The sequence below is a fragment of the Eschrichtius robustus genome, chromosome 6, assembly GCF_028021215.1.
Source record: "Eschrichtius robustus isolate mEscRob2 chromosome 6, mEscRob2.pri, whole genome shotgun sequence".
Lineage (NCBI taxonomy): Eukaryota > Metazoa > Chordata > Mammalia > Artiodactyla > Eschrichtiidae > Eschrichtius > Eschrichtius robustus.
The window spans coordinates 27446019-27468437 of NC_090829.1; the positions used below are offsets into that span (position 1 = coordinate 27446019).

The 22419-nt window shown below is 37.6% G+C and overlaps 1 long non-coding RNA gene and 1 pseudogene across 1 annotated transcript; both read right to left on the reverse strand.

Annotated features, from left to right (window-relative positions):
• Positions 1-6292, reverse strand: part of LOC137765834 (phospholipid scramblase 4-like) — a 33313-nt pseudogene extending 27021 nt beyond the window's left edge.
• A 694-nt stretch (positions 6293-6986) lies between these two features.
• LOC137766760 (uncharacterized) lies at positions 6987-12378 on the reverse strand. Its single transcript, XR_011074366.1, has 3 exons — positions 12213-12378; positions 11772-11861; positions 6987-7210 (listed from the first exon to the last, which is right to left on the reverse strand). It is a non-coding gene; the product is annotated as an uncharacterized lncRNA (long non-coding RNA).
• Between the last annotated feature and the right edge of the window lie 10041 nt (positions 12379-22419).

Consider the following 22419-nt stretch of genomic DNA (forward strand, 5'->3'; position numbering starts at 1 on the left):
GTTTGTAATGCACAAGATTAATAATATATTGAATTGCAAAGAGGAACTTGTCAACCTCAAGGAATATTTTATTGACTATATTGGGAGACAAGTATTGAATTAGAGTCTCTTGCTCACAGTGAACTTCAAAACCTCCTGTTTCCAAAACCAAAGGGGTCAAGATTACACAGGAGTTTCCAATAATAGCTTTATCTTAGGGTACAGTTTTTGAATTTATACCATTTTGTTCACCAAACCTGCCTATCCCCCAAGTTTCTGACCAAGGTTTCAGGGTGGTTCTGTAATTTTTATATAGAAGGGATTTAGGGGATCACCACTTTGTGGGAGGGGGTCTCATGGACTTGGCTTGAAGCTACATGTGCTTGGTAGTCACCTCATTTTTCCTAAGGTATCAGGTATTTGTGGGGGCTGGAGTGGCTAATGAAATTATGGGTGGTGAGGGAAAGCAAGGGGCCAAGGCACTTGATGGTTTGGCCACTAAGTGTTCTGTTTCTTTCATGTCACCTTTCTTCATGTTCACTCTTACTTCCTGGTAAATGACACCCCAACTAGCACCTACCATAGCATTTTTCTATTCCTACTCCTATTTTTCTAATTTCCTTCAAGAAGACATCTTGAATATCTTACAACTCAACCTGCATTCTTTACGAAATCCACACTCTTCCCACTAAAATATCCCTATCCTCCTTTACATTTCTGAAATTAGTACCACCACTTTTACAGTCTCAGAAACTAGACACCTGTCATCACTGACCCATCACCTTTATCCACTCTCTTCAGCTTTTTATTTCTTCTTGCTGGATCCCTAAGGTCATATTTCATAAGAAAACAATTTGGATTTGTGTGGAGTACCTAAGTATTCCAGACCAGACCAGAAGGGCAGTTTGGCATAGGAGCTGGCTCCACGTTGTTGGAGCAGACTGATTGGTGAAGGATACCTGCCAGGCTGGTACTGTATAGGATGGGTGCCACCAGCTGGCAAGCCTCCTGGGTAGCATGCAGGTGGAGGGACAGCTGGTCTGGGGGCCCTGCAGTCAAAAACAAATGAAAGAATTATATATGGTTAAAACTATAATACACTGAAACTTAGCATGAATTTTTATGTGGAGATTACACGGGTCACATGACAGGTTCTTAAAAATAACAAGAAGTTCCATTTTCCAAGCGAAGGGCTGTGTACCAAAAATGTAGTTGGAGGATTTCCAGATTATTAACTCATTTAATCTTCTTAAACCTTGTGAGATAATTATGCCCATTTCATAAGTGCAAAAACTAAGGTTAAGGAGATTAAGTAACTTGTTAGCCTCTCTGTGCCTATCAAATAAAGCTGCTGCAGGGTTAGCACAGGGTCTGGCATAAAATTAGCACTATGCAAATTTCTATTTTTATATCCTCTATCATTATTGTTCAAGTTCACATAGATATTAAGTGGTAACACTGGGATTTGAAGTCACATTTTAACTTCAAAGTGATGATTTACAGACTATGCTGTACCGTCTCTGACTCAGTCACTTGTTTATACCCTCATCGTCTGGTTCTCACACAGCTCTCCTCCAACCAGGGATTAGCTAAATTTTAACTTTGTCAATATAAGAAAGATCACAGTCAAGGAAACCAGTTTTCCTGAAACAGACACAACGCTTAAGACAAGCACTCAAAATCATGAATTAGTATGAGGGTACCGCTAATGTATAACTTCAGATTTTGTTTTTCTTTTATTAAATGTCTCTAAAAAGCAGCAGTGATGCCATCTCCTTTCTGCTCTCCCCTCTCCCAGCCAGGATGGTATCCGTGCAGGCCTAGTAAGGAGCCTTGAACTCCTGCCAGCAATAACAAGGAACATTTTACCCCCTCCGTGTGAGAGGAAGCCTTGTCAAGAAGCAGGATCCCTGGACACTTACTGGAGAAGAATGGGTAATTCTCTACAAACATTTCATAAGGGCTGCTTAAAATTTGAAGAATTACCAGCATTTAGACATGAGACTATCCATACTGCTGGGAAGTATCTATAGTTCTTAAAAAATAAGATCTGAATACTTTTATCTCGAAATTTGATTTACTTTCTTGGATTTAAAATAATTGGCTTATTTACGTAGGTAACTGGGCTCTGGTCGACTACAAAGGGGTACTTAATAAACTCTAAGTTATTCCTAACATTGCAGAGCCTTACCTGAAGCTCTGGGAGAGGGAGAACCACAGTTGCCTTTCTCTGACCTTCTAGGAAAGGCCAGAACAAAATGTAAAAGAAAGGCAGATCCACGACAAAAAACATCCTCTCCTCTCAATCCCAGCCAACAGAGATGTTTTCTAATTTTTATTTATTTTTGTAAATGGGGGCTTGTGGACAAGTAAAGTTTTTTAATTTTTTTAAAAAAAATTTTAACAGAGATGTTTTTTAAAAAGTATCATAGTTGAAAACAAAATAAATGAAACAAGGATGAATATTTCATTCTCAGATTTTATTACAGATCTATTTTAGCTAAAAGTAAATAAAACAAACTCCAAGTTAGCAGGAGATTCTAGCTGAGATCTGACCTATAAAACTGGCTGAAGCCTTGATGACATTTGTGTTTTTTTACTAACTTTGAATATGCTCACCATTTTTTGTTTCAAGAAATTATTGATTGAAAATTACTAAATTAGTTTCACCATCTACTCATGGATGTATAGGTTGGGAAACACGATGTTAGAACAGTGTTTCTCAAATTTAGCTGTTGATAAGAATCAACAAGATAGGATGTTTTTCTTTTGTAAGATCTGCCTTGGAGATTCTGATTAAATAGATGGCCAGAAATCTACATTTTTATATTATCAAATGAAATTCACACTATTTTGATGCACTTAGTATTAAACTACACTTTAAAAAACAATTAGAATTTTTTTCCTAAAACTTAAAATATAATCTGCCATTAAAAGTGAATGGCCATAGCAACATTATTCATAGTAGCCAAAAAGTGGAAAGAACCCAAATGTTCATGAAATGATCAATGAAGAATCAAGGTATTTATGCAATGGAATACAATTCAACATAAAAAGGAATAATGTACAGACACATGCTGCAACATGGATAAACCTTGACAAAAATATGCTGAAAGAAGCAGGCATAAAAGGCCACCTGTGTTATGATTCCACCTATATGAAATATCCAGAATAGGCAAAACTATACAGATACAAGTAGATCATTGGTTGCCAGGGGAAGGACAAAATGTGGAGTGACTGTTAATGGGAGGTGATGAAAATGTTCTGGATTTAAACAGTGGTGATGGTTGTACAACCTTGTGAACATACTAAAAACCACTGGCTTGCATACTTTCAAATGGTGAATTTTATGTATGTGAACTATATCTTCATTAAAAAAAGAAAGATAAATCATGTTGAAAGACACTGAGGTATTGAGAAATGATATTGACTATATAATGTCAGATTGTCGAGACCTTGGATTTAGGTGTTGACCCAATAATTTGGGGTTATACTGGATCAGATCCAGACAACATACATACACGAGGCAATGGGGAAAAGGAAGCTCTGCCGTTTTCAGAAAACACTGCAGAAGCAAAGGCTGCCTGAGCTACAGGATCTTATTTCTAGAAAGACATAATATCTTTGCATCGTCTCATAGAGGATTTTTTTTCAAACTGTAAGTTTTTGCCTCTCTTCTTGATACTGTTACTAAGCCTCATCCAGTTGGGACTCTTGTTAACTAGTCTCCCTTTTCTTGTTTTCTTTGTTCCAGTGATCCCTTCACACTGGTCCCTAGAGCCGTCTTATTAGCTATCAACCAGCTGTTCACTGAACATTCATTGAGCACCCATTATGCATTGAACCCTGTGCCAGAAGCTGGAGAGGTGATGAGAAAACAAACTCAAATATATACTTTACAGTCTTGATGGCCTGTTAATTAGCATCTGCAGGCTCTCCATGGTCTCTAGGATAAGATGCCAGCTCCTTATCTGCACTCAAGACCCTTCACCTCCATTTCTCTGTGGTTCTGCCATTTGACCCAAACAGGCCTTCCTCATGTCCCCAAGAGACCATCAGGTCTTCATGACCTTGTGCTTTTGGACATGTTTTTCTTTCTCTCAGGTTTGGTCCTCTCCCACCTTTATTTTTTGATTGAGAAAATCCTTATGGTGCCAACAGAACTTTACTTCCTCAGGGCTTTCCTCATCTCTGGCAATCAGTTACTCTGTCTTCTGTGCCCCTACAATATTCGCTTCATAGTTCCCTAACAATGTGGAGAATGCCATCAATGTTTTTACAACTTCCTTCCCCAGGAGACTGTAAATTCTTTAAGGGCAGGAATCTGTTCCACTTGACATCTAATAAACTACTTGGCATCCAGTAGGTGCTCAATATTTATTTATTGAATCAAGAAATGAATTAGTTAATTAAAAGAGCAACCTTAACTCTCAGTGTCACTTTCTGTTGGGGTGATTATTTAACTTACCAAGTACAAAACAGGAATTGTATTCTGGAGGGGCATCAGGATTTGTATCTGATGAATTTAAGTGGCAGTTGTAGTCAGGAGGAGCATCAGGTATTAAATCCAGGGACTCTGTTTTATCTTCAATTTCATCTATAGGTTGATCAAGTTTGTGGGTACTAGGCCTTAGAGGGAGAGGTGGACCACAATGGAGAAATAAAATAATTTGATAACTGAATTTTTTGGTATGCTAAAACATCAGTGCATGTAATCACTACAAAATACAAAACTATATTTACTATAACACATGATACATAATGTATGACATACTAGGCATCAATCTATACATATGGTAAGTTCTTAGCCTGAACATAGATGAAAAAAATAAAACTGAGCAATGATACTGTGCTTGTGATTTAAGCACTGAGTTCTCAGGCTGGTGGTTCAGCTGACCTGATACCGCTCTTATTTACATAGATAAATTCCTTCCAAGATAGTGAAAATTCTTTGTCCTATTATGCAGTATGGAGAACATGGCATATATGATGTGAATCTGATTTTTTTTCCCCCATATCCTTTTTGGAAAGTGGCTCTAAGTAAGTTCAAAACAAAGCAACAGAAATACTTAACATAATTCACTTAGAGGTGATTTAATTTACTAGCGACTCTATTTTGACTTATTCTTCCTAAAACAACATAGGTCACTATAATTACTGAAAGGAAGGTGTTGAGGTCACATTTCATGTTACACCCTGTCCTTTCACTGAGATTGCAGACATTTTCTCCTGGCCTCAGTATCAGGAATAACTCAGCATTTCTGAAAGAACTGGTTGACTTTTATCTCATAGAAAACCCAAGTCCCATGAATGTGTTTCTCTCCTTATATCTGTTGCTAGAACACTCAGGGCCCACATTTCAGACCTCCTCTATCAAGGTGAGCTTTTTATTACTATCAACTCTTCTGTCAGGCTTACTTTCCTATTCTTATTTTTCTTTACTTTGTTTTCCTCATGTGTTTTATGTATATTTCTTTAGATATGACCAATATAAATCTCCTTTAACCCTTTCTGTACCAAATACAGGAAGATAGTAATGTTCATATTTGTAAATGAATAGACATAGTATCCAAATGTTAAACCATAAAATCAATTTCAAAATGAAATGAACTCAAGGTATTCCTGTACTAAGAAAACAATCACATAATTCACATTTGAAATAAAGCATAATAAAATTTGTTCACAAAAGACCCAACTGCTGACATTTTTGAAGAATTCTAATACTGAAAAATAAAGTGTTTTAATAGTTTACTATGTTTACACAAACATATATATTATTACTTAGTAACATATGTAACAAGTTCTATGATTTTTTTGTCCCCAGTTACTTTTCAGTCATTCCTTCATTAATTCAACAAATATTTACTGATTACCTATTATGTACCAGGCACTACTACAGGTGTTGAAAATACAGCAGTAAACCAGATGGACACTCTGCTGGAGAGCATATTCTAGTGGAGTGAGATTAAAAAACATGTCAACAAATATTTAAGATTAAATTTAGATAGAACAGTTATGAAGGAAACAGAATAAAAGGTTTAAGAAAAACATGGATGGGGAGCTCCAGGAGGGTAAAGGAAAGCCTCTCTTACGGGTGACCTTTCAGCTACCTGAACTGTGAAAGGAAGCATTACACTAAAAATGTGGGAAGCGAGTTCCAGAAAGACAGGAAAGTAAGTGCAAAGGCCCTGAGATGGCAATGAGCTTGGGATTCTCAAAGGAGAGAAAAAGGTCACGTGTGACTGGGACACAAGGAAAGAAGAGAACCAAGGTCAGAGGTGGAGACAGAGGTCTGATCATACCTGAAATTCATGGCAAAATGTTTGGAATCTGTTGTAATTGCAGCTGGAGAGTCTTCGGGGGGCTTTAATCAGTGGAGTGATCAAATCTGATTTAAACTTTGTCTTGAGGGGGCGGAAGTAGAAGCAGTGGAGGAGGAGTAGCAGCAGTAATCCAGGTGGGAGCTGATGCTGGCTTAGACTGGGGAGGTGACACGAGAGAGGGTCAGATGTGGTCAGATGCTTAACAACATTTGGAAGCAGAACCCACAGGAGTTGCTGATGGACGAAGTATAGAGAGGAGTCAAGGATGAGTCTCACTTTTTAAGCCAGGGTACCGGAGCTGATGGTGATGCCATTAGCTGAACTAGAGAGGAAGATGGTGGGAAAATGTTGGGGACTGGGGAGGGCAGGAATCAAAAGTTCAAACTGGGAAATATTATGTTTAAGAAGAAGCCAGAAGAAGATAAATATTTAACAGAAAATGTGTTGGGTGTGTGTGTATACAGTTGGCCCTCCATATAAGAAACCCAGAGATAGAGAGGGCCGATTGTACTATAACCTTTTATATAAGGGACCTGAGCATGCAGGGTTTTTCTATCTGTGGGGTGTTGTGGAACCATCCTGCAGCCCGCACCCCCCACCGAGCAATGACTGTATAGGCAGTAAAAGGAAAGCCTTATGTAAGAGAATATACTTTTTTTTAAAATAAATTTATTTGTTTGTTTTTTATTTTTGGCTCCGTTGCGTCTTCGTTGCTGCGCGTGGGCCTTCTCTGGCTGCAGCGAGCGGGGTCTACTCTTCTTATTGTGGTGTGCAGGCTTCTCATTGCGGTGGCTTCTGTTCTTGCAGAGCACGGGCTCTAGAGCGGAGGCTCAGTAGTTGTGGCGTACGGGCTTAGCTGCTTCGCAGCATGTGGGATCTTCCTGGACCAGGGCTCAAACCCGTGTCCCCTGCATTGGCAGGCAGATTCTTAACCACTGCGCCACCAGGGAAGCCCCAGAATATACTTTCTTAATAGAGAATGATGACTAAAATATCCAGGAAGAAATCATTTTGTACAAAATAGTGACCAAAAACTCTCATGATCTTTTAGTTTTTCCAATTACAACAGAAACATTTTTTTCTTTATAAACATGCATACATTATAGAAACATGTAAAAGAATACAAATACTCATAAAAAATAATAAAAATAAAATTTATATATAATACATAAAGATAGAGCCTTATCTTTGTATATATTAGTATTTATGGTTGTTATTTATAAAAATGGTATCCTATAACATATATTACTGAAACACAAATGATATGTCCTATATATACAAAAACTGTATATACCATACAGTAGAGAGTGGAAACAAAAGAACAAATTGAAGCAAAGTAAAAATTGATATTTTTATTTGTTTTAGTTTTAATTTATAATGTACTTTGGACATGTCTATGTTAAAACATTTAGAGCTACCTAATAGTTTTAACTGCATAATATTTCATGTGTGGATATACCACATATTATGTGACCAAATCCTATTCAATGGATATAAAATTGTTTCCAATTTTTTAATATTACAAAAAATCCTACTGTGAACAACTTGGAACACAGATTTTTTTTTGCCCGCTTGGAAGCATGTTTTGTAGGATAAATTCCAATAAAAAAGTGAACATTTAAAAATGTCAATAGATAGTAACTAGACTTATCATGGTGATCATTTTGAAATGTATAGAAATATCGAATCACTATGTTGTGTACGAGGAACTAACTTAAGTCTTGTAGGTCAATTATACTTCAAAAACAAGCAAACAAACTCAGAGAAAGATCAGACTTGTGATCACCACACGTGGGGAGGGTGGGGAGTAAGAAGAGGGGGAATTGGATGAAGGAAATAAAAAGGTACAAACTTCCACTTATAAAACAATAAGTACTAGAGATATAACGTACAGCATGACAAACATAATTAACACTGCTGTACATCATATAGGAAAGTTGCTAAGAATAAATCTTGAGTTCTTATCACAAGTAAAAAACATTTTTTTTCTATTTCTTCAGTTTTGTATCTATATGAGATGATGGATGTTCACTAAATTTACTGTGGTCATCATTTCATGATGTATGTAAATCAAATCATTATGCTGCACACATTAAACTTATACGATGCTGTATATCAATTATATCTCAAAACTAGAAAAAATGTTAATACACATTATCATAAAATCATGTTACCAATTCTTATTTCCACTTAGAATGTGTAAGGATATATTTTCTTGGTCACATCATCAATACCACCTAGTATCATCAGACTTTCAAAATTAGAACAACAGATAAAATGTCCTATTTTAATTTGAATTTCTCTGATAATTAGTGTGGTTAGCATCTTTATTTGGCTTATCATTTGCATTTTTCTTGCTGTGCATTCACACTCTTTATTCTCAAACTGGGTTGTTGATTTTGAAAATCATTTATGAATTTGTAGGTATATTAGCAATTTTCTTCATCCCATTTGTATCTGTTTTTCCTCCCACATGCAAAGGTTTAAAAACAAACATGTATTTACTTAATGGGCTCTAGCTTTTATATCATGCTTATAAACACCTTCCTAATTCCCTTGTGTACACATATTCACCCAGGTTTTCTTCTAGTACTTCTGGTTAGATTTAAATCAGTAAGTCACGTAGACTATATTTGGGAGTTAAGATTGAAGAAAAATTCCAGCTTTATTATTAATTTTCCCAAATAAGTATCTTGTTGTCCAAGTATGATCTATTAAATGTTCCTCCTTATCGCCACTCTCTGATTTAAAATGCCAGCTTCCCTTTTATTCTTTCATTAACCTGTCTGGTCCTGGGTCTATGCCATTGTCTTTTTGTGTGTGTGTGCGTGTGTGTGTGTGTGTGTGTGTGTTTTTCCAGCATCATGATTTAATTAAGGGAGCATATTCATTGTAGAGAATACACTGATGATTGTAAATGTGACTCATTACAGCCTTAACATTTTTGGAACACCAAAGCACAAAGATGTCAATTATATATCTAAACTACAGGTACAAAACAAGTACATGTATTTTCCATGCTCTAAAATTGAGTACACACTGTACTGTCATAGGGAAGGGGTTTACCAATGAAGACCTGACAATAAAGTACTCAAGACTGATGTACCAAAATAAAATATAAAATAGGAGTTTATAAAAACAAGTTTGACAATAGAAGAGAGGACCCTTTTCATTTCTGAGCAAAAGTGCATTTCATTATACATACTCTCTCCTAAAATGAATAAACTGGTCACTTGAGAATGCTCTGTTTATTTCCTCTATTACACTACAACATTCTCCACGTCTTTGGAAAAAAAAATATTGTGCGGGAACTGTGGGATAAGCATGCATGTGGATGGAACAGCACAATTGCACTGGTTGTTACAGCTCACTTCTGGATAAAGAGAAAGTGTTATTCATTAGTATGGCCCAGTCTTAGCCAATATTCAGTTTGGAAAGACACTGGGGTAAGATCAGAATGACCTGAAATTCCAAGTTCTAGAATTGATGACTTTATATGCCATTGTATTAGTCAGGCTTCTTTTTTTTTATTTTTTTAAAAAATTTTTATTGGAGTATAGTTCATCTACAATGTTGTGTTAGTTTCTACTGTACAGAGAAGTGAATTGGCCACACATACATATATATCCACTCTTTTTTACATTCCCCTCCCACACAGGTCATTCTAGAGTACTGAGAAGAGCTCCCCGAGCTACACAGCAGGTCCCTACCAGTCATCTACCCTTACACATAGCAGTATGTATATGTCAATCCCAATCTCCCAACCCATCCCCTCCGACAGCCCCCCCCACCCCCCTCGCCAGCAACCACAAGTTTGCCCTCCACATCTGTGACTCTACCTCTGCTCTGCAAACAAGTTCTAGTCAGACTTCTTCAGTCATTAATTACAACTCAATTCAAATAGGCTGGAACATATACACACTACTACACATAAAATAGATAACTAACACGGACCTATAATGTAGCACAGGGAACTATACTCAATATTTTGTAATAACATGTATATATCACTTTGCTGTACACCTGAAGCCAACACAACATTGTAGAGCAACTATACTTTAATTAGAAAACTCAAAAAAACCCTAAAAAAATAGGCTGAAGAACAACTGTTATTTATTAAGAATTAATAATGATATATAATAATGAAAATAATAATCAAGAACTAATAATGTATCAAGAAAAAGGATTAGTACTGACTGATACACATAACTGAAAAGCCCAAGCATGGCTAGATTCCAAGACTCAGATGATGCTATCAGGATTCTGCCTCCCTCCATCCTTCGGTTTGTCTCCCTTCCCTCTAGGATTCACTTTCATGCAGACTCTCCACACATGTGGTAATAAAAGTGGCATTCAGCAACTCTAAGTTTAAATCCTACCAGCAGTAACTCTGAGACAAATATCTTCTCCTTCTAAAGGGTTCCAATACGTTGACTAATTTATGCCACTGTCTTTTAATCACTATAGCTGTGTAATGCTATTTATAGATTCATTTTTGAAAATATCCTGGCTATTCTCAAGTATTTGTTTTTCCACATGAACTAAACAATGGAATTAGAAAAACAAACCAAAAAAATTCTAAGATTATATTTAACTTATACATTTCTTTGGGAGGAAAAAAGCTACATACTTTCATAGATATATCTGTATATAAACATCATGTATTTTTATAAATATCCCTAAGAGTATTTTCCCTTATAGTTTTATATCTTTTGAAAATAGGTCCTGTATATTTTGTGTTCCTTGTTGATAACCTGAAAAGTTTTTTTTTTTATTTTCTAGGTGTTTATATACAGGAAATGTAATGTTTTCTGTAGATTAAGATTAAAGGTAGTTATCCAGTTTACTAAATTTTCTTAGTTTTTCAAATAGCTTTTCAGTTGTTTCCTTTGGATATTCAAGGAATACAACCATATTATGCATAAAGAAGGTCATTTGCATCTTCTTTTTCCAATCAGAGTAACGTGTTCTACCTAATTTGCTTGGCAGTACAATTCACAATATTATCACATTGATTGTGTGATGGTGAACATTCTTGTCCTTTTCAAATTTGATGGAGATGATAGTAGTGTTTTACCATTAAACATGATGTCAGAACAACAGATTATCTGTATGTTCCTATCAGAGAGACGTGCAACTTAAAATAATGATTTAAAACCCTTTAAGTAGGTGAGAAATGAACCTAGTACACACATACTTTCTTCACCTGGACCTGTTTAGGTGGCTCCAATTTTAAATATGTGATATAAAATTTAAAACTCAATGCAGGTTCTCAGTAAAGGTAAACAAAGGGAGAGAATATAAAATTAAGAGAAAACCTAAGTTTAGAAATATGTTTCATTTTACATGTAAGTGCATCCCGATATAATTACATCTCTCCAGTTTGCCTGAATGCTAAAGTAATAGATGGGTTCTTCCTGTAACCCCCGCCCGTCAGGCCCGTCAAGAAGTGATTACAAACCCTTTTACCTGCGCGTCGACCTGACCCGGTTCCCCAGAGCTACGCGGAGGGAGCACCCGCCAGAGACCCCAGCTGAGTCGCATCCGGCGAGACCCGGCCTGCGGAACAGAAACGCGCGGGAGGCGGGTGGCGGGCGGCCCCGGGCGGCGGGAGGCGCGCCAGGAGACGCGAGAAAGGGGCGCAGCACGGCCAGGCAGCGCAGCCCGCTCTCCGAGGCGCGCTTCTGCGCGGGCACAACGGTCTCCCCAACACAGACTCCATCTGGGGATCACGGCCGCCGACTTCAAATCCAAGGGACCCCGACCCCTACTCAGCGCCAGAGACCGCTCCCTCCCGGGAGCCCCGAAACTTCGAGAACCACCTGAGGATGTGGCGCGGGGCGGCCTCCGGCCTCGGCCTCTCCTCGCGGCTCCCGTGACCCAGCTCTCCGCCCGCCCGGCCCTACTCACCTCCCGGCCCGCCGTCCGCTCGGCACCCGCGACGCCAGGAGTGGGGGGTCTGAATTTATCCAGGGAGGAAAGAGAAAGGGACGGTGCCGGGAAAGGGAGAAGGAAGAGGAGGATTTTCAAATTAAAACCAAATAGAGCCCCGCCGGCCGGGGGCCGGGGGCCGGGGGTCGGGGGTCGGGGGTCGTGGCCACGCGGGCGTGGCCCCGCCCCGCCCTGCCCCGCCCCCGCGCTGGGTGCTCCGCCGCCGCGGGTCAGCTGCCCTCTGGAAGCGCGGGCCGCCGCTGAAGCCGGCTTTCAAGTAAAAAACACAGCGGACAGGAAAAGAGGGAAAGCTAGTTGTCACCGCTCACATGTGAGGTGAAGAAAAAGATAAGAGCAAGTCGACGGTTCCCTCTAATCCTAAAGGCACTTTCTAGAGCCTGTGAGGCAGGGCTTCGTGGCAGAGATTAAAGAGCCCAGAAAGGAAAAGAAGAAGACACTTTTCGTAAGAGCCCTGTTAATTTGCACCTGTCAGTCCCTCAGACCCTTGGCTTGGAGAATTGGCCTTGGCGATGCAATGTTGGCTGGAAACACTGGGGCGCGGGGCCCTGGGCATTTATTTTCCTTTCCACAGGATTGGAGGAGGTCAGTTTGATGTTGGAGGGAGGGAGGAAGGGGTGCCAGGAAAGAGGAGTGGGGGAGCTGGGTTGCCTATGTTTTCTGGCATTGGGAGAAAAATGCCATGTGTTAATTACTGTTGTTAGGCACAAGTATTGTTTTCAGACTACTGAGGTTCAGGTTTGTGGTCCGTGGGGAGGAACATAATTCACTTGTCGCTGTTGGGTCAGCGTGCCCTGAGTGTAGTAAAGCCTATCTACCGATCTGGGGTCGTGGTGAAGGAAGGTGCAGTGTTTATTGCCGGGCGCCAAGCAAGCAGTCTAGGCAGCTAGTGCTTAAAAGACCTGAACTCCCTGATGGCTTTCAGGCAAAGGTTTTTGAAGCCAGGGTGAAGGAGGCAGGTTGTGGCCTGAGCCATCAGCTGGTGGACATTCTTCTGATTGGTTGGTTGTGAGGTAATCGGGAGTCAACATCATCAACCTTCTGCTTACCATCAGTCTGGGGCCTGAGTGTTTGTGGGCAGCATACAGTTAATTTCTTCCCCCTGGTGGCGGCTTCAGTATCTGCAAACACAGCTCAAAGGATATGGCTCAGAATATTATGTATGGCCCTTGAGGAGGAACTAAAGGTCCTTGACTTTGTTTAATGGCTAAACTATTATAGGATTATTTTGTCTTGCTTGACTGTTTTCCTTTCTTTCTGCATTTTCTCACTTCTCTGATTAAATTTATTCTTTGGAACTCAGTGAAGACCTAGGAGGCTAAAGTTTTTCTACAGACAAGAGTCAGGTGGAGAACTTTGGGTGGGGGAGGTCTGTCCCAGGAAGGCCCCATAGAGTCCGGCTTGGTTACTCACTGGAAGGACCAGGACAGGAACTGGGAGACTCTAGAGGTCCCAGACCTCTAGATTAAGCAGTCAAAACTGGACAAAAATAGATGAAGCTCTGAAGAGTACTTCGCAGTGCCCCAGTATGGGAGAAGTCTGGATAGGGGAAAGCATATGGGAGTGGAGTTCTGCAATTTTCCATCTTCCTTTGTATGCATGCTATTTGTCAGTATGTGTGTGAGAATAAATTTTAAAAATCATACTGTATTTTTCCTTAGAAATTGCACAGGACATTTTCCTTTTTCTTTAAAAAAATTTTTTTTATTGAACAGGACGTTTTTCAAATGTAGAAATAGTGTGTTAAAATATAAAACAAAGAAACAGGCACCAAAACTATGACCAGTTAAATTCAAGTCTTTCTCAAAGTCAGGATCTAATGATGTTCCAACTTGAATAAGTCACGTGGTAACAACTGCATCTTTTTTTTTTTAAGTATTTGTTTCCACTTGTCTTGATTTCTTTTTTTATGTTCATTTATTTTATTTTATTTTTTTAACATCTTTATTGGAGTATAATTGCTTTACAATGGTGTGTTAGTTTCTGCTTTATAACAAAGTGAATCAGTTATACATATACATATGTTCCCATATCTCTTCCCTCTTGATGTTTTTAGCTGCATCTTTTTGTGTTGTGTGTTGTTATTTTTAACCAGTTGCTCTTATGTTGTCACGGTCCACTTAGAGTTAATATTATGTCACTTCGTACAAAATTTAAAAATTTGCAACAGTATGTTTCAGTTTCTCAATCCTTTATGTCATTGTTGTCACATATTTTACGTGGACATATGATATAAATTTCATGTACATTGTTATAACTTTGGCATAAAGTCAGTTCTCTTTTATAGGTATTAAGAGAAGGGAAAAAAGAAGATAGATCTTATACTTACCCACATATACACAAGATCATGTGCATTTTATTCTTTCTTAGACGTTGGAGTTTTTATATAGGGTCACCTCTCCTTGGGCTAAAGAATTTCCTTTTGGATATCTTAAAGTGCAGATCTGCTTGCAGTAAATTCTCTCAGCTTTTATTAATCTGAAAATATATTTATTTTGCTTTCATTTTTGAGATTCATCTTTACTAAATATAGAATTGTGGATTGACAGTGTTTTATTTTATTTCCGCACATTTTAAAGATAGTATCCCTCTGATTTCCGTTTTTATCTGATGTGGAGTAGGCTGTCATTGTTTTTAAGACATCTTTATATCTTTGGCTTTCTTGCAGTTAGTCTAAAATATGTGGTTTTCTTTGTGCCTTTCCTGCTTGGGGTTCTCTGAGCTTTGTGGCTATGTCAGCTGATTTTTTCCCCAAAATATGGTTACATTTCAGCCAGTTTTCTTTTAAACTTCTTCTCTGTTCCATTCTTTCCCTTATTTCCAGGAATCCAACTGAATATATGCCAGAACTCTAGATAGTGTCCCACAGATCACTGAGGATTTGTTTGTATTTTCTTTCTTTTATTCTTTTCTTAGAACTGAATATTTTCTTTGAATCTCTCTTCAAGCTTTGACCTGTATTTCAATCTTCTGTTAAGCCTCTCCAGTGATTTTTCCATTTCAGGTGTTACACTTTTCAGTTCTGTTCTTTCTGTTTGGTTCTTTATTGCATCTTCTGTGGCTCTGTTGAGATTCCCCATATGTTTCTTCATTACAGCCATCTTTTTAAGTTCTCGAACATTTATGAAAACTTGTACAATCCTTATCTGTTTATTCTATATCTGATTCATCTTGAGTCTATTTCTATGGATTCTTTTTATTTTTTTAGACAAACGGTCATAATTTCCTGTAACTTATGAGGTATAATTGACTCATCTGCATGATGAAATACTGTTTGGCACTAAAGAAAGTTTATATGTACTGTTATGGAACAATTTTAAGTACCTTCCCTCTTGCTGCCAACACCCTCCACCCCGCCCCCCCACCAAATAAAAGGGAAGAAAACCAGGAGGCAGAGAAAAGGAATAGGGAAAGTAGATAGATAGGTACATAGATAATTGATAGATCAATAAATACTTATCTATGCACTGAAACATTTACCAGAACATAGTACAATAAAATAGGTGATTGATTCTAAGGAGATCACTGGGAATAGAGAGATAATTTTCACTCTATGTCCTTATGTATTTTTTTTTCAGTATGATCTCAACTATGAAATACTTTTAATATTTATACATTGAATAAAAAAGACTGGAAGAAAATGCACCAAATATTTAACTGCAGTTATCTCTGTATAGTGGGATAACAAGATACTGAATTTTTTACTTTTTGGAAATTTTCAAATTTTCCAAGAAATTAGTATTTATAAATCAGAAAACTAGTGAAAAAAATTAAACTTAAATGTTAAACTGCTTCACAACTACCAGTGGATTATTAAGGAGGTACTAGGTGAGTAAACTGGCTTGAGGCATGGCTACGTGGCCTTTTTCACCTCAATGAAAAAAATGTCCAAGAAAATTATATTGCAAATTCATAACAGTTTTGTATCATTAATGTTGGAAGCTTTAGTTAAGTCCTACCCCCAGAAACTTCAGTAGCTAATATCTAATCTTAATATACAGAAAATGCCAACTTTTCATCAAAAATTTAATGCTATCTTAATTGCCTTAAATGTTCTTGTTCTCAGAGGCTGGTTTGAACAAAGGGTATAATTTAAAACTCCAGCCTTCAGAATAGTTTCAATTAAAGAAGATTATTTGAAATAAGAAATTTTAAGCAATTAAGAGATGAGATTTGCTTTTGGTTCAGTAGTCTCTTACATTTTAATTTCCAAATAAGTTTTCAAAACATTTAACTATTAAGTAACTATTGACAGTTCTGTTATTTCAGGAAGATGCAGAATGCAGCATTCAACAAGCATTTATTAAGAGTCTACTGTGTTCCATACATTGTGCTAGGAGTGTGGGCAAGAGGAGGAAAAGGGATTTTGAAAGGTGGTTGGATATAAATCCAACCACCTTTCAGGCCAGTCCTAATTAATTCTCTGCAACAGAAATTTGACAGGAAGTTTCTTTCATACTGTACCATCAGTTTAAAAGTACTTAACCTAAGTATTTGTGTGGCTGTCAACATTTGTTTCTATGTATTTAGTTTTATCAATGGGAGCAATGAAGAGAAAAGGGGAGAGACATAGAACCAAGCATAAATACTCAAGTTTCTTCTTAAATGTACAGCTCTCAACTTTATCAGGAAGATTTGTTCTCACCAAAATTTGATAATTTCTCTAGTACACACAAGCCAAAGAATGTTCTGACAAACTAACAAAAGCTACAAAACCTGTGCTCAAAGGAGAAAGAAAATCCAGTTGGTCCATGCTGCCTAAAATTGCAGCTTTCCAAAACTCTAGGGGAAGATGGGAGCCGTTTTATGACAAATTAGGAATCTGCCTTACATTTTTACAGGTAGGTAAAAATTTTACAGGAAGACTTTAAGGTTTTTAATTTAAAAACTTTTAAGGCAGATTGGGAATCTGCCTTACATTTTACAGGTGGGTAAAAATTCGTACCTGACCTTATATCCCTGAATATGATTTCAAATGAATGCATTTTCCTTATAAGGCACTGCACCCAGTCTCTCCAGATCTAAGAATCTTGTCAAGTAACAATGATTAAGAGACTAAGGATCACCACATATGCCAGAAAAAGACTTTGTTAGACAAAAAAGAGAAACCAGATAAGGAGCCTATTAACTCCTAGGGTGATGGCACTGTGCCTCAGTCAGTTTGCCTGGGATTACATGCTTCAAACTGTCTAGCAATACAATTCTTTTAGGCTAGACACTCCTTGAGAGATTATGTGATTCATCTTTGTGTCGCCTGCCCTACCGCTAGCCTCTAATAAATAGAATGCTTGGCTGTTTACTGTGTTCAGTAAATGTTGGGAAATAGGAAAGGCTACAGAATGACAGTATACATTAGTATTTTTAAATGACCACACCTTCTACAGAAGGACTTTAATTGCAGAAATCAACTTGTAACACCACAGCCAGCCAAACACACACACACACACACACACACACACACGGTTTCCAGACTAGAAATGCTTCAGACTTCAGCCCTCACTAAAAAACTATCTTTTCTTAACACACATCCTTATGTATTTTTAACAGCTTTATTTAGATATAACTCATTCATTTAAAGTGAACAATTCAATTGCTTTTAATACATCTGCAGTGTTGTACAACCCATCACCACAAGCAATTTTATAACATTTCATTACCCTCAAAAGAAACTCTACACTCCTTACCTTTCACCCCACAACCATTCCCCCCTTCCTCCACTCCCCCACTCCTAGGCAACTGCTAATCTACTTTCTGTCTCTATGGATTTGCCTAGTCTGGACTTTTTATATAAATGGGATCAAACAGTATGTGGTCCTTTGTGACTGGCTTCTTTCACTTAATATGATTTCAAGGTCATGTTCAGTACTTCATTTCTTTTTATTGTCAAATATTCCACTGTATGCCTATATCACATTTATTTATTCATTCATAAATTCATGGACTTAATTTTTTTCTACCACTTGCATGTATTATCTTTCAAAAAAATACTATTGAAACCCAAATAGTGTGATGGCTTTTGTAATTATATTTTTAAGTCAATAATCAATGAGTAAATTGCTAATATATGGAAGTTTACAAGCTTTTAAATATTAAAAGCTGAATGCTGCAATGAGTATTTAGATACACATACCTTTTATCAAATGTGTGAGTCTAAGTGTAATGGTTAATTTTATGTGTCATCTTGATTGGCAATGGGGTGCCCAGATTAAACATTATTTCTGGGTGTGTTTTGTGAGAGTGTTTCCAGATGAGATTAGCACTTGAATTGATGAACTCAGCAAAATAAATTGCCCTCTTCAGTGTGGATGGGCATCATCTAATCCATTGAGGGCCTGAATAGAATAAAAGATGGAGGAAGGAAGAATGTGCCCTTTCTTTCCTGCCTCACTACTTAAGCAAGGATGTCTCATCTTGTCCTGCCCTTAGACTAGGTTTTATAGCATCGTCTCCCTGGTTCTCAAGCCTTTGGGCTCAGACTAAATTACACTCCCAGCTTTCCCTGTGTCTTTACCTTGCACACAGAAAATCGTGGGATTTCTCAGCTTCCATAATCATGTGACTCATAATAAGTCAGTCTCTATTTCTCTCTCTCTTTCACATACTGAACACACATACTGTTGGTTCTTTTTCTAGAGAACCCTGACTAATAAAATATTTATGGGATAAGTTTCTGATATGTAGGATAAGTTGAGTGAAATGAAATTGTATTGACTTATAATTTAATTCATTTCATCTTTTATTCATTCATATATGCACATAATGACAACTACATATATCAGAAGTGAGTTTCAACACCTATCTCTATTAGCTTAAGACAGTTTTATCATTACTTATTCCTCTAGGGGCAGAAATGAAGACAGCCCAATAAGTTGCCCTGAGCAGGCAAAAATTTGACCTTTCTTCAAAGTAATATGCTTCAAATATTTTCCAGCACTTTTTAGTGGGCTTGGGTAGAAACTGATTTTAAATCACTTCTTTTTTTTTTTATATTTTTTTTTTTTAGAAATTTTTATTTATTTATTTATTTATTTATTTATTTATGGCTGTGTTGGGTCTTCGTTTTTGTGGGAGGGCTTTCTCTAGTTGCGGCAAGTGGGGGCCGCTCTTCATCGCGGTGCGCAGGCCTCTCACCATCGCGGCCTCTCTTGTTGCGGAGCACAGGCTCCAGATGCGCAGGCTCAGTAATTGTGGCTCACGGGCCCAGTTGCTCCGCGGCATGTGGGATCTTCCCAGACCAGGGCTCGAACCCGTGTCCCCCGCATTGGCAGGCAGATGCCCAACCGCTGCGCCACCAGGGAAGCCCTTAAATCACTTCTAACTTACCTTCTGAACAGTTTGTTAAAACTAAGTCTAGTTTGAAGAAAATTATAGAAACATTTTTTTCACTGCTTCATAATTGTTATTTTCCTTTCCGTTTCTTGAACCAGAAATTTTCTTCAGAGTCGTGTTAGAAGTTTTACAACTTGAATGATATAGTAAATCACTTACTCCTTTTAAAGTGTGCACCATGTCTTATTTGGTTTTGTATTTCAGCTAGACCATAACTATATCTAATAATAGAAATTTATTGATGATAAGTCAGCAAAAGGAAATGCTATATTTCACTATAATTGTGGTCAACTTTTACACCACCTTACCCTAAGTTTGACAAATCCATTCCATGTATAGGCTTTCCCCAGACAACTTCCCGGCTAGCCCTCTCCTAATCTAGTGTTTACTCTCAGAATAAAGCATAGGCTTAGATATTCCTAAAATGATATTCTGTTCTGCAGATTGTGTTTCTAAATATGGTCTTTATATTTAGATTTTAAATAGAGCCTGGAATGCTTTATTTCATACACATTGTTATTTCATCTATGTGTGCTCAGAAATACACTGCATAAAATATAAACATGTTACTGTACAGGAGGGAACAAGATAACAGTTGTTTCAACTGAGTGTGCATGGTATTTTGCAAAGAGGAAGAATCTAGAACTAGAAAACTAACAAAGTTGTAGAAGGCTCAGAGCTGAATTTACACAGCTAAAAGTGTCAGCTAGATCTCAGAAGTGGGAAAATTAATAAATTCAGCCTTCAGAGCTCTAATGGAACAAGGAAATTGAAGCACATCAAATATCTATTCTGATGTAATTTCATTCACCAGAGATCAATCTTTAGTGTCTACTCTGAGCCATATATTTGGATTTCTTAGACATTAAAGTGAGGATGAATAGTAAAACAGTGCCTCCTTTTGAAAGCACAAACTTAGAATATTTTTCTCAATCTGTGAAAAAAACATGAATAGCAAAAACTGACTCAGTAGCATGTGGTCTCTGTCTTACACCTGTGAAGATCCAAGTTATGGAGGCTCTGGGCTGGGTATAAGTGATACATGTGCTATAAGTTATTGTTGTTGATGTCTCTATTTCCCTTTGATTCTTTCAACTTCGCTTTGTATATTTTGGGTCTCTTGTTAGGTGCATAACTGTTTGTAACTGTTATATCCACTTGATGGGTTGACACTTATATCGTTATAAAATTTCCCCTCTTTATCTGTTAACATTTTGTGTTTTAAAGTTTATTTTGTCTGATAGTATTATTGCCACTCCATCTTTCTTATTGTTGTTTCTATGCTATATTTTTACATTCAGTGCTTTATATCTTGGAGTCTACAGTGTCCCCTTTAGACAGTGTGTGGTTGGATCTTGTTTTTTGAGTGTGACTACCTCTGCCTTTTGAGTGATTGTTTAATCCATTCACATTTAATGTTATTATCGACATAGTTGAATATTTTTTGCCACTTTATTTTGTTTTCTGTTTGCCTTACATCTTCTTTGTTCCTCTGTTCTCCATTACTGTTTTCTTTTGCATTAAGTGAATCTTCTCTTGCATAACATTCGAATAATTGCTGCCCATCTCCCCGATAGCCACCACCTGTTCCCATTCTTAAAGATAAAGCCAGACAGTAGTTAAAATGGTAAGATCAGATATTAGTTAGTAATATACTATTGCAATAGGGAAAAAAGTTCAGCATGACCTTAAGGTTAATTTGTATAGAGGTGACTGGGTGTTTTAAAGGGAGTATGAGGGAGTAGGAAGGGGGCGAGTGGGGACTCAGTAGAGTCAGGGAAGAGAAAAATCACAAAAACTGGGAAGGGGGGATTGGTCCATGTGAAACCTCTCTGGGTTTGGTAACCCATGCTTTTTGAAGCTAGGCTCCTACCCTCCCACAGACACTGGAAGTCAGGGCCCCATCTTCAAGTGTTGGCTGGAACAAACAGGCCATTTTTTGACAGCCTTGAGTTTTCTCAGGCAGGCACTCTAAGGGGGGGGTGGTTAGGGCCATCCTAGGGATATGGTCTTGAGCTGTTAGAAATATTTTTGATGTATGAAAAGAAAAATACAAGAATTGTGATCATTGTTACCTTCTATTTTTCAACCACACCTCAATCTTGCCACACATTGGGGTTAGAGAAGAAAGGAGGAAGGTCACAGAATGGAGAAGCAATGTAAGGATAGCCTGAAAATATTAAACTTCATCTGGAAATATATAGTTGTTTTGTGTCTACAGAACCCAGAGACATGTAGTAGGTGCTTAGAAAGCATTCTAGTGAGGATATCTAGTCCTTTATGAATCTTAAAATGTCTTGGAAGTGAAAATCTAATGTAGTTCATAAAAATATAAACATGGAACTCAATATCATGAAAACAAGTCTCAAGTTAGCATTTGATGTGTTCATTACATTGTATGAAAAAAAGTTGGAATTGATGGGTAACTAGTTTACATTGGAGGGGAGATAATGTATTTATATTGGGCCAAATAAAATGGAGATACCACCTAATGTCTGATAATTCCACAGAAGCAGGAACACCACATCTCCATAAAGGTAAACCCAACAGAGCTTATGACATTCAGCCTAGTTAGGATGAAATGTAACTGTCAGATACACCAAGACATGAAAACAGGGGAAGAAGGATTTAGTGGAAAGAATATCCAGTTGGGTTCCAGAAAGTCTGTGCTGGTTCTTTCACTATTTTGGAAGATATTTGAGTGAAGTGAAACATAGTGTATGATACATATCTGGCTCTAAATTATTTGTAGAATGAAAGAATGACTCCAAGTAGGAAGTAATGGATATCTTGCTTGGAGAAGAAGTTGCTGCAAAATAAACAACCAAGTCACATTAAT